This window comes from Corvus kubaryi, unplaced genomic scaffold, assembly GCF_017639235.1.
Source record: "Corvus kubaryi isolate FWS band 111438036 unplaced genomic scaffold, C.kubaryi_AGA036_p1.0 137, whole genome shotgun sequence".
NCBI lineage: Eukaryota > Metazoa > Chordata > Aves > Passeriformes > Corvidae > Corvus > Corvus kubaryi.
In genome coordinates this window covers 4,462,658-4,475,337 of record NW_024580671.1, presented here as the reverse complement: position 1 = coordinate 4,475,337, position 12,680 = coordinate 4,462,658, and positions in this window count along the sequence as shown.

Below are 12,680 nucleotides of genomic sequence, written 5' to 3'. Positions count from 1 at the left end.
AAGAGACTAGAAAATGTGACTCTCTTTTCTTCATGAAAAGTAATTCAAGTACTTTACTGTACAGTTTGACATAAGCAATCCGATGCATGCTACCTTGACACATTTTGTGTCATCTCCAGGGTAAAAGACAATATTCAGCATAAACTGGCCACAGCTCAGAAGCTACATGGTCAGGGAAAGAAGTATCTTCAAGCAATTCTCTCCAAGTACTGGCTTTCAATATAAACACAGCAGTAGTTTGAACCTTCCTGTGTGTCTGCCAATGCTTTACAGGGATAGGGGAGAATCTATGCATCAAGAAATTCCTCCAGACCTCAGTTCAGTTATGAATGAAGAATTTCCACATAGTCTCTTGTCTTCCATCCCTCCATCTCTTATGAAATGACACCTATGGTGGTGCTACTGACAGCATTGCAGAGCTGGAGTCAAGCAGAATTTGTCCAATTGCTATTTTAAGAATATATTTATATATATGAAGCAGCACATCAATTCATTTTTAATGTCACCACTTTATTTTCTACAAATTCTTGGCACTACTAATATAGCAAGAGCGTACTCTGCCAAAATTAGAAATGGAACAAATAAAAATTGGAGAAAAATTCAGAAATTCTGCAGAATTATTAAAATCGTATTGAAACTAGGTCACACTATTAAATTATCTGGGAAATTTCTAGAGACTGATATGTCTGCATACAGAGAAGAAGCAGTATTTATGTATATATATTTATAGCCAGTTCTGCTGGACATCATTACAAGAGGCTACTGTCAGTGCCCTTAAGAAACTGACTTGTTCAGGTCACAAAGGTAACAGAAAGACAGCAGAACATTAAGTTCATGTTGAATTTAAAGCACTTCTTAAATTGTCAAAAGAGTTGATAAAAATAATTGTGAGTTCAATTGTAATTTTACTGCATATGTGGAGCTATTCAGTAATTTGATTTCATAGCATTATATAAAAGATTAATAATGTGAATTAATCTGCATAACACCATCTATATATTTCTGCAATACAGAGTATGTTCATAAGGAGTTACTAAGAAAAAGCAGCAGAGAGGAATGAGTCAATCGTATTTCATAGTAAGGTAGCATGATAGGGAGATTTCTTGGCTGCATACAGAAATTAAAGAGCATCCTAGATATGGATATAAATTTGCAGAGATTCAGGACACAAAGCCCTGTGAATTCTGTGAACAGATTTTCTGAAAATGTTTTAACAGCAGATGAAAATAAAATTTGAGAAGTACCTGTTTCAGAGGGTAACGTGTTAAGCATAACACGAGGTCATTGTCTATGTGTGGAAATACACAGAAAAATAGATTCAAAATAATTTTTCTTGTAAGATCTATGAAAAATATTCAATTAGCCCCTGGTTTAGGGGATATACATATGGTAATGATGAGTTCAGGGTCATTTTATAATTAAGTTATGTGCCCATTCAGTGCTGCAAAATCTGTAGCGCATTGAATACAGTAGATTGTAGCTGGAAATCATTGACACAAAGCACTGAACATGTCTTTGTCAGTTTTGATTGTAAGGAAATGAGTCAGAGAAAATGTGCTGAAAGGTGATGCTCTGTTTCAACCATTTCCCTGTGATTGTTGTGTCACCACTCTATGTATGGTGTCAAAAAAACTGAGTCCTCCCAACGTTGTTCTCCATGTTTTATTCTCTTTTCTAATGTTGTGTTTCTTGTATGTGACTATATTAGAAGGAATTGTAAATGTAGTATGGGTCATCTGAATTCCAATACTGCAGGCATGATCTGCAGGTAGTGGTCTTACAGGTGTGTAGTGGTCATACTTCAAACATTCTCTCCATCTCTTTCCTATGAGTTGATTTCCAGATGACATCACAGAATATCAGCTGCATTTTTGCTCTGACTCCAGTTCAATACATTTTCTGCCCCGTCCTCTCTGTGGCTATTATTACAAGGCAAGTGCAAATCTACTCCTGTGGTTCCAGAGCTGAGCTATGTTACCAGAGGCACATCTTTGCAGCATCAGCTCTGTATACAATTGTAAGGGTAAGCTGGTTTCCTACCCAGAAGTTCCTCTTACTGCTCTAATAAATTCTGGTATAAATTTTAGCACTGGTCATTGTTCAGTGTGAGCTGAAGGAAGCAGGATGGATTCAGCGTTCAATATTTTGCATGGTGATTCTCTTCTCCCAATAACTTTTCCCAAACAATGCTGAACTAATTACTTATTTTAATTGTTTCTTCTCACAGCTCCCTTATCATGTAGGCCCTTTCTCAGATTCTACTATGTAAACAAAACTGAAAATCAATGGCTTTTCACCACTGAGTAACAATGTATGACACATTTCATAGATCCCACATCATCAGGCAGCTTGCAATGAAGCTGTGAGTCTGTATTTCGGTTGAAAGACAACATTTAGAAGGTTTCAGATATATTTGGATCATCTTACTCTGCTTGTTGATTGGTGTTACCAGGGTGATCTTTTTGTAGGATGACAGCTGCACCCAGCTATCCACTGTAATAATGAGTAAACCGTTCCAGTGCTCTTTACAGTCAATACTGTGAGAGCTGGGGGAAGTTTTACAAGGATGTTCCCAAAATATTTTGGAGGCGATGGAGTTCTGAATGATATAAAAAGAATGCTTGGATACTGGAAACCTAATATGCAGCTAAAGCTGTACCATTCACAGTTGCATTCCATGAAGCCTGCTGAGCAGGGGGTGTGTCCTAGAACACAGAGAGCATTTTTGGGACAATGTAACACAGCCCTTGAGCTGAGTAATGCACGGTGCAGGGAACTCCTGCCATGCATGCAGGAATGCATTTGAATAAGCTTTACCATAAAATATCCCTCGCTTACTTGAAAAACACAAATGCAGGTGACACCTATTATGACAGCTGGTAACATCCTTTGTGATTCAGCTTAGTGATAGGAACCAAAGGACTCTTATTTAGATAAATACTTTGACACCACAAGTGTAGAACATGGACAGACGGTATATAGACAAGGAAGATTTTCTTCCACTCATGGAGACACAAGCATATAAGTAATTAAACCTGTATGTCCCTCTCTTTCCCTCAGTCTGCTATCTGCACGTGCTCACCAGTTGGGAATAATATTCATTCACAAAAATGGCGTTCATTCACTTTTAATTTGATTCCTATATTGGTAATCCCTTTCTCAGAATCCAGCATAAAGCAGTTACAGAATGGTGTCTTTTCATCTATCAGCCTTCTGTTTGGATTCACCATAGCTCCATCTAACTATTTTTCTTACAGAATTCTACTAATTCTCTGTCAGTATTACAGAGACAATGCACAGAGTGTGAATCTGGGCTTGCATATTGTGCACAGAATTCTTCACTGAGCTGTACTAGCACAATACTGCACTCCAGGCCCAGGCAAGGAAATGACCTGAGGAGAGTGGCTGCCTAGCATGTAATCCTACCCCCTTTGAGAACAGGATAGTTATCTGACAATGCACTGTCCCATTCAGGGAGTACAGAAAATGTTCTCAAAGCTGTCTGACATTTATATGTAGGAGTTTAATCTGAACCTTTCTCTGCTAAGGATAAACAAGAAAATTCAGGACTGTCATTGTCAGCAACCCATCTTTGCTGCTTAGGACACCAAGAAGGAAACCTCTTGTTTAACTGGTATTAATAGTGCTTTTAACTTACAAAGACTTACTGTCTTCTTCATGGTTTGCACTTAAAGTGCACTTACATTTTGACATATTTCTGTCCTTTACATCTTTTTTTTTCTCTTTCAAAGTGGGAATTTGAACATACAACTTTTAAATAGTTACAGGTCGCCTCAGGAGAATACTGAGCTGTCCTGATAAAACAGCCATTAAGAATATTTTTTGATAAAAATTGTTCTATAATAATGGACAGATTATTGTAATCACTAAAAAATACTCCTATACCCTGTGGGGTGGCCATTATTGTAAGGACATACCTAGTAAATATCCTGCACACCAAGAGTGTGACTGAATGCTCATGAAGGCAGATACATTAATCACTTCTTGATTTTCCCATTCTTTTTGCCCTTCCAATTCTTCTTATCCTATCCTGGCACTCCTAAGCAGGTTTTGGGGACATATCAGGTTGCTGGTTAATGGTGATTAATGCATCAGCTATATTAACTCTGTCAAAATTTAATGAGTCAAACATTCCTCCCCTTCATACTGGTGTGCTCTCTCTGAAACCAGAAGGGATCCCTGGCTTCACTACCAGTGCCAGCTGGCAGTCAGAGAAAGATCATCCTCTGCTAATGTGGGAGAAAATCTGTTCTTAGTTCCACGTTTTCACAGACTGCGCATATCTGAAACAGATCACTTAATTTCTGTATAAAATATACCTGTAAAACCTTTTTTCCTGATGCTTATGTGTCTTATGTATTTGTATTTGAAAGCTCTGTGGGAAAGCGATTTCTCCCCAAATGTCTTTGTGCACCTTCTATCACAACTAAGAACAACATTAGAGTAATAAATTCTTTCTCTATCTCAAACCACACAAATGGCTAGAAGATTGTCAAGAGTCACTATGGATGGCAGCACTGCAACATAGTGTTCATGCTTTGCTTAGCCTTTATCATCCCTTCAGTTTGCTTGTCTTGACAAGGAAGAGCTAGTGGTAGGCAGTGGCTCTCAAGATGAAGGGCATTGGCTAAGAGAGATTTTGCACAAAGCTAACTTCATCTTTCTGGAAAGATTCCAAATGAACATTTCAGAAGTACAGCAGGTAGTTGTCACACAAGGCATCTTCCTTCTTTTTCAGTCCTTGGGAAAAAATCTCCCAGATCTGTATCTGGAATACTAAAAGAATTACAAGAATTAACTGAAGATGCAAGCACTTTTTCTGCTGTGTGATCATAGTTATGATATATCACATCCACACATCCTTTATTATGTATGCATGCACAAACAGAGACTCAAGCTCTTGAAACTAAAAGCACATCCAAATCAGTCAGGTCAGGTGTGACTAGCTTGCTTGGTGACCATTAAGTCTTGAATCTACAGAAGTAATTGATTCTGATTTTAGAAATAAACTTTGGGCTGTCATTTTTTCTGGTTCTCCAAAACCAGAAAAAATGGTTCTGGTTCTCCAAAACCAGAAAAAATGTTCAGCAGTATCTTTAAGTAGACTTTGTGAAACAAAATTTCTCCAACAGCTGAAAGAAGGAGAATGCTTCCATTGAGATAAAACGAACAAAAAAGTTTCAAAATGGACAGCTGGTGTCAGTTCCAGAAGGATTTAAAACTTAGACATGAGCTTGAAAAAAACATGCTAATTGAGCCAATATCTGGATGAAAAGAACTTTGTATTTAGCAAAAGTACATTGAATAATGCGTTTGAAACACGAGTATTAAAATCTTTAGGAGAAAAGAATACTGTATTAATTAAATACAGAAATACTATATTCCATTGGTATACAACATAATATGATGTGTTTTGCTTTTTCCTAAGAGAAATTCCAAATAAAAGTCAGAGTTCAGTGTTTTGATGAACTTGACTAAAAAGTTAATCTTTCAAAGATGTAAACCTGTGATAAAGACTTCATGGTTTTATTTCTAAGAGAATACAAATCAAATTAAAAGAGATTTTCTATTACTATTTCTATTATAAAATAAGACTTTGTAATCTACATAGGGTATTTTCAATCACTTTTAGGAAATCAATACAGTATATACTGTAGAAGAAATACCTATAATTCTTTCTGGAGATGGACTGCAAGAGTAATTTTAGGCTTTGTATTTCAGCAGAGGCTAGCCTTGTGCTGCACGTAGGTCACACACAATTCAAATAAAGTTTCCATGCCAAAGACATAGTGCATGACTGGCAGTGATGGTCTGCTGGCATTGCTGGGTAATCCAAACCCTGCCTTTGGGAGGAAGTGAGTCAGGGGAAGCTGTTGAGGCCAACAGCATCAGAATAGTCCAGGCACTCAGCCCAGTCATGTTCCACAAAGAAGCAGTGAGATCAGAGGACAACCAAGGCAATCTCCTGCATTCCAGCCTTTCCAAATGAGTGCTCTTCTCCTGCTTCCCTGTGTACCAGAAACACTGGTGGCTCTTGGGCACAGGAAGTTTTCAGTATGCAGACCAGGTAGATTACAATCTGCTTCATATTCCACGGACTGTTTCTTTTTTTGTCGGAGTTTTTTTTTTTTTTTAACTGAAGGTCAAAGGGAAAGGTATTGAGAAAGGAGCAATGACATAAAACAGGAATTGGGTTGTGTTAGAGAATTTCAAGGACATTTAAATGTTACAGAGCTTAACTCTTGGACAGAATCCTTAGCTGACAGGCAAGTGCTCAAACTCAAAGCACATACAAAAATAGCAACTTAAGAAAGGCATTCCCAGAAACTATGAACGAGACTTAGGAAAAAACAAGGACCGATGATATAGATAAAAACTGTTGTCTAATTCAACTGGAATTGCCAATTCTGATGTCTCCCTCCAAAAATAATCCAGAAGTAAACCACTAGGCTTGTATTTTAAACACTCAAATAATACACTGATTTACTTTCATCCTCTTCTTTATTCAGAACGGGGAACAATTTATCCTTGTTTATCACATCTCAGGGAATCATCATACTGGGGAATCATGTATGCACTATCTGTCTTGCTGGGCCATTTTCAAGAATATTCAGATATTCCTTTAGAAAGAGATGTAGCCTGAGGGGGGCAGGCTCTTACATGAAATGTGGAAGGCAGCTGTTCAAATCCCAAAGTACAGTAATAAAAAAAATTACAGGAGCCTGGCTGGATCTTCTCCCTTCCTGCAAGAGCACTGATACCTTGACTGCTTTTCTTCTTCTACCTTTAATGATCCTCAGTTATCCCTAACAAAGTAGAATTCTTCATAATAAGAAACAATTATAATATATTTCATGGCAAAATAGGGCAAAAAAGGAATCTCATTGTCCCATAATCTGCATATTTTGCTTGAAAGCAACATCCCCTCTAGCAGAAGTTGATATTGCTGCTTCTCTGCAGCCAAGCTATCTGGGTTTTTCTTTCTATCAGGAGACTGACATAAATCTGCCTAATTATACCTAATTGCAGGTATTTGTTTCTATCCATATAAACACCAGCATCAGTTTACTCTGTTCCTCTTTGCAGCAGTGTTTACTGCTTGCTTGATCACTGCCAGCACTTTCCCTTGACTTTTCTGTCCCCTTTATCACCACATTCATTCAACATTTACACAACGTTTCTAAGCACCTCATGATTCTTTGTAGCCTTTCATCTTCCCATTCTGTGCTTTCTATAGCTGTACCAGCTGTATCAGTTTTGAGATGCAGTGCAGCCCCTGAAAATGGACATGGAATTGCAGCTAAGTCTTCCCAGCCTGGAACAGGAGGGAAAGACTACCTCATGTGCCTCTGACTTGTTTGCATGTCCTAGAGGCATGTGTGATGTTCTTTTCTGAACAGCATGACATATATCCATCTTACGACTCACTGTAACTATCAGTTTCCTTCTTCTGTAGAATTACCACCTAGCCAGGTACTCAGTTTGTATTTCTGCAGTGATCTGGCTCCCTGAAGTGCTCATTTGTGCACTTGTCCTTGTCGAATTGAGGTCATGAACAATTTGAAATCTACAGAAGTCCTCCAAAAGGTGATAATTCAAGGTGTCTCTGTGATATCTGCAAACTTGATGAACATATTTTCAATTCTACCAGATGAGTTATTAATTAAAATCAGAGTTCCTAGAGCAGAACTCTGGGAAGTCCCTCATTTGAGAGCTCTGCTTTGATGAGCTTGCAAAGAGTTGAACACCCATAGGAGTTTCATTTTATAGTCTTCATTTTCATAGTGTTCACATGAGGATGTCATGTGAAAATATAGAGAAAACTTCATTTAAATCAAGTGTTTTCTGCTTATTCTCCTTATATTCTTCTATATTTCTGCTTATTCCATAACCACCTATTATGGTAGGGCAAAAAATCGATTTGGCACAGCTTACTATTGAATATTTTTTAACAGGAACAAAACTACTCTGTGTTGGCATTATTCACCCCTTTGTATTCTTATAGGTGTACACAAATATTGTATCATTTTCCAGTATTTTCACAGAAACTTGGGCTGAACTTCTCATCTACAAGTCCTTCTGTTTCTGCATTACATTTGCCCGTCTATACACCTCTGCAAGCTCACTCATCCACCAGTAGTTCTCAAAGACATCAGGAAATGGGACTGAGATCATTTCAGGCAATTCTCTAATTACACTGAGGCCAAACCAGTTTTAACATGTAAGTTAATCTAATAATTTTACCTCTTGGTTTTCCTGTCCTGTCCTGACTCCTTCTACTTTTGTCATTAGTGCTAATAATTTTGTTAACCAGCTAATTGCACTTCATTTTTTAATTGTGTTTTGAATTGACGGAGGCATTAAGCACAGCATCATCTGTTAATGGCTTTCTCTCTGTTTAGGTTCCCTTTGTTCTCTTGATATTGCAAACCTTAATAGAAGTTTCTTCTTAATTTTTATGACTTTTGATATTGATTTCTTGATTTGTCCCTTGCCTTTCTGATTCTGTCCTTATGTGTCTGTGCTATCCTTTCTTTCCCAACCTTTTTTTCCTGTGTTGTTTATGACTGCTCTTCCTCAGGTTTCAAATAGAGTATTAGAATAACGTAGGCTGGAAAGGACCTGTGGAGGTCATCTAACCCAGGTCCAACTCCAAAGTTTGATTAGGTTACTCAGGGTCTTGGTATGTTAAGATGGCCATTTATCTTGTGGCTTCACTAAGAGGTAGTTACAGTCTCATCAAGAATGACAAGTAAGTCCTGAACTGCCACATAAAATGCCCCAGTAGAAGTTGTGTTTGAAGTTCAATCTAGAGAGTGTGTTCTGAGTCCATCTGTTCTAGGTCCTGTCAATATGTCAGCACACGAAAAATAATGCACCTAACTGCTCTGCCGAGCCAACAGTGAGTGATTTCTGCATACATCCAGAAGATCCTGTTTAGGTACCTCTGGAAATTACTGATGAAAAACGCAGCACATATACCTTTCCAGATATCTCTAAGGTCTTGCAGCAAGGCCTGAAAATACACGTGAATTTAGGCACTCAAATTGGAGCACAGGCACATAAATCCCATGTGGAAACAGGCCCTTGATGTCATTAGTGCTAATTGGCATGTGCTAGCATATGCAATTCCTGATGTCTCTTGGCAGCTCTGAGGCCCTTCTCATGGCTAGTCCAAGAAGGATTATCTATCTAGATTTCCCTTCAATGGCTTGTCCTTTGGGACTCAATCCTGCAAGCCCTATCAGATGTAAGTAATTGCAAAAAATACTTCGGGAGGTGAGACACTTTTGGGATGTTCAGAAAGGGATTAGATAAATTCATGGGCAACATGTCTGTAAACAGATACTAACAGAAGTAGGCAGGGATGTGCTCTGTAACACAGAAAATTGGAAGAGTCACACTCATCCATTAATTATTTCTGTAAGCTCACTGTGTCCAAGAGCAGGTGTGTGGATGACGGACATAGACTATACATGACTGGTCTGATGGCTTACATATGTAAAAGGAAGCCATTTGGTTCAGGTCAATAGTTGCTATCACATGTTAATTCTTATGGCAAAAAGGAATGTAAGGATGGCCGAAATTAATCCAGTCTGTTCTTCCTAGTACTGCATTTGCTCAGGTACAACAGGGTTAAGATCATGAAGATCTGACCTAGGATGCCACCCTGCTGAACCAATGCTAATAAACTGGTCAAGTAGTGCTATGCAGGACAATGAGAACTTGGCAAGTCATAATGCAAACTCTTCCAGAAGTATCTGTTATGCATCTCTCATCTTCACCATAGTTCAGCAAGACTGTTTGTTGGGATCAGCAGTGTGCACTGACAGCTCAAATGAAAAAGCTGTTGGTATAACTTGGACTCTTCAGATGAAAATAAATTCTGTTATCAGATACTATAAAGTTGCAAATAAATCACAAAGAATCACATTTCTGCCTGAGGTATTTTTGATTAAAATAATGTCAAAGTATTTCAAACCAAAAGCTATCGCAATCAGAAATCTAATTCCTTCCAAGAGCTTGGTACAGTTGATATGACCATTCTAGATCATGGTTTACTTAGAATTTTTGGAGCAATGGAGAAGTGAAATCAAGTAGTTTGACTAACTTTAGTCTCATTTACCTCTCTATATACACCAGTTTGAGTCACAGGCATGACTGTTGTTCTCTGCATGCATGCAGTTCTTGAATGTGCTATAACTAAGGTGACTCAGTGACTTTTTTCAGAAATAAAAATGCAGCTATAATTTATTTTTTATTAGATAGCTCATGCTGGTCAGGAAAAGAATTATTTGATCACATCAGGCAGTTCTCTACTGATTGCCTGACTTTCAGTTCAGGGACATTGTGAGCACATACTTATCTTCTGTCAGAGAATATCATACATCTCAAGAAAGTGACATTGCTTTTTTCTAGTCTCTTATTTTCTTCTCTTACTTCAGATACATGACTTCACAAGCAGCCTAGCAGTTCCAAAAAATGCTAAGCAAGTTCACTGTTAACTGAATCAGGGCATAAATACAGTACTGAACAGCTGGAATTCTGGAAAATAGTTTATGTGAAGTGTCACAAAATTCCTGGGACCATGGAAACGTCAAATTTGAGATGCTTGACCGAGAAAGCTCCACAATGAGAGATGATAATCCGAGCCTCTGCAGATTCTTTATTGTTTATAAACTGTTGCTGCTGCCTGTGTAAAATCAACTTCAGCAAAGACACATCCTCTGCTTGGAAAGAAAGCTAAATATCAGCATCCATGTGGCATTGATGCTGCTTGAGTCTGCTCACACACTGCTTTTCAGCCAATATAATGAATAATACAGTTTGTAAAGATGGTGTCAATTGTGTGACCATTTAATAACTCCTTATTCCATTAAATACTCAGGCCTAACATCAGCTGGATCAAGACTATATATATATATATATATATGTATCTATATAAAGCCTTTCTGTAAACTGACATGACTTTTGGATCCAAATGGACCAATCCTAGTGATCCAGAACCTTCAGAGGACTCTCTTCTCCAAAATAAATTTCAATTAATAAACTATTTACTAATTCATTGGCAATCTTTCTTGGTAATTCCTCATTAATTACATTGAACCCTTGGATGCTGATTTCTCATTCTCTTGTAATAATGAAAAGTAATTTCCTTGGGAAAAAAAAAACTAGAAAGAGTGTCTTTAAGGCTTCTCATAATGTCAGGTTCTTCACCATAATATTCTTGAGAGTTAGTATATTGTACAGCATGGATTTTGCAGCTTGAAAGATGATAAAAGATTAAATCTTCACGGTGAATCTGCATCAGAGACAACATATTTTTTTACCCATGTTCCTGCTAATGGTCATTCCTGTAAATGTTTCAGAGCCTTTGTATTCTTCACTGTGTGTCTTCCAAATACAGCACAGTTTGTTTATCCTGTTGTTAAATACTTGTTTTATTCTTGCAGATGAGAGCCGTTGTTAGGTGATTCTGTTTCATACTGTTGAGTGTGCTCAACTGACCTTGTAGGAGCAGCACTTAGAATCTTTACATTGTTTTAAAATAAACACTGATGCTGTTCACCACAGTCAAAGCAGAAATGTGGATAATTTTGTATTGTCCAATGAATGCTAATTAGGTTTAATTTTCAGTGTTTGCACCAACAACTTTATCAGAGATGGTCATATTCTTTATTGTGATGACCAGTTCAGTTTGATTACTTCTTCTCCTGTAGTAGTTTGCAGATGGAAATTCAGTCTTGTGTATCTTTTATTTAATTCAACTTACCCTGATTCCTCAAAGAAAGACATGGTTTGCTGATGACAGCAATGTGAATGCAAGAAGAAAGCAATCTGTGATTAGCTATGCCCTTCAGACTGCCTCTCTCTGTAAGCACAACTGCTCTCATTACCCCTTGCTCACCATTTAATTTGCAACTTGCTAATTAATATGGCTGCAAGCACCGATTCTGAAAGAAATGGAAAATAAGGTGCAGTTACATGAACTGGTAAATGCCATGGTCTGAACTCATCTAATTCTAACTCTTCCCTTTTCAAATATCATCCAGTTTCAGAAACCAGCTGCAGACACTACTGGAAAGCTAGAGCTGTTTCACTATGGCTGTTCCAAGCTGAAGGCAGTAGTTTCAATACAAAATTTTTACAATTAATTGTATTACCCCAAAATTATGTCTATAATCTATACTTGCTCATCTCACTTAAACACTGGACTTCTAAGAAGTGCAAAGCACTCAGCAACTCCCACTGAACAGCACATGACTAAGCTACTAGGTATGGACCTATCAAAATAAAATTAATTTATTATTGGTCATATGGAGTTTATTTAGGAATTGCTAGTGAACAATAACTTAAGTATATTCTATTTCTTAGTTATTATAGTAGTCACTAATACTTCAAAGTAATAATTGTAAAGCATACACTTCCAGGCAAACACTTCTATTAGGCTGCTCTAATACATGAATGTTATTCACAAATAATGACACAACAGGTTGACAGATTCTGGTATAAGCCAGCTGGTTTACACTTCACAAAAAAAATTTTTCTCACGATTTTCTCTGAGTCTAAACATAGCTATAAGTTGTCAGTTACCGGTTTCAAAACATAGATCTAAGATTACTTTGTCAGGGTGGTTTATCTAACCAGAATAGAATATG